The 270-nt window shown below is 75.2% G+C and overlaps 2 protein-coding genes across 3 annotated transcripts in view; one reads left to right on the top strand and one right to left on the bottom strand.

The window, feature by feature from the left end:
- ESF1 (ESF1, nucleolar pre-rRNA processing protein, homolog (S. cerevisiae)) overlaps positions 1–63 on the bottom strand; it is a 31,627-nt gene extending 31,564 nt beyond the window's left edge. For both annotated transcript variants that reach the window (XM_010574794.1, XM_010574795.1), the window contains exon 1: positions 1–63. This exon is cut by the window's left edge and continues 22 nt beyond it. The gene's annotated coding sequence lies outside the window, so the exon portion shown is untranslated.
- NDUFAF5 (NADH dehydrogenase (ubiquinone) complex I, assembly factor 5) overlaps positions 1–270 on the top strand; it is a 10,559-nt gene that overhangs the window by 404 nt on the left and 9,885 nt on the right. The window lies entirely within an intron of this gene.

The following is a 270-nucleotide window of genomic DNA, read 5'->3' as shown; positions in this document are numbered from 1 at the left end:
GCCGCCGCCTCACGGCCCGGCTGCGCTCCCTCAACGCGGAGGCCCCCAACCTCCACCCACCACGCCGCGACACGCCGCAGCCACTTCCGGCGGGCACTACGACGACCGCGGTAGGGCAAACCTCTCCTAACCAATCACACGTCGCGGCCGGCGGAAGGGAGGGGGGGGGCCGGGCATCGGCGCGCATGCGCACAGGGAGTTGGAGGCCGATCTGGGCGGCTCCGGGGACACAGAGGCCGTGCATGCGCCGGGGGCGCGCGCCCGAGGCCA

Source organism: Haliaeetus leucocephalus, unplaced genomic scaffold (assembly GCF_000737465.1).
Source record: "Haliaeetus leucocephalus isolate CR32 unplaced genomic scaffold, Haliaeetus_leucocephalus-4.0 Scaffold450, whole genome shotgun sequence".
Classification (NCBI taxonomy): Eukaryota; Metazoa; Chordata; class Aves; order Accipitriformes; family Accipitridae; genus Haliaeetus; species Haliaeetus leucocephalus.
This window is presented reverse-complemented; position numbering and strand designations above follow the sequence as displayed.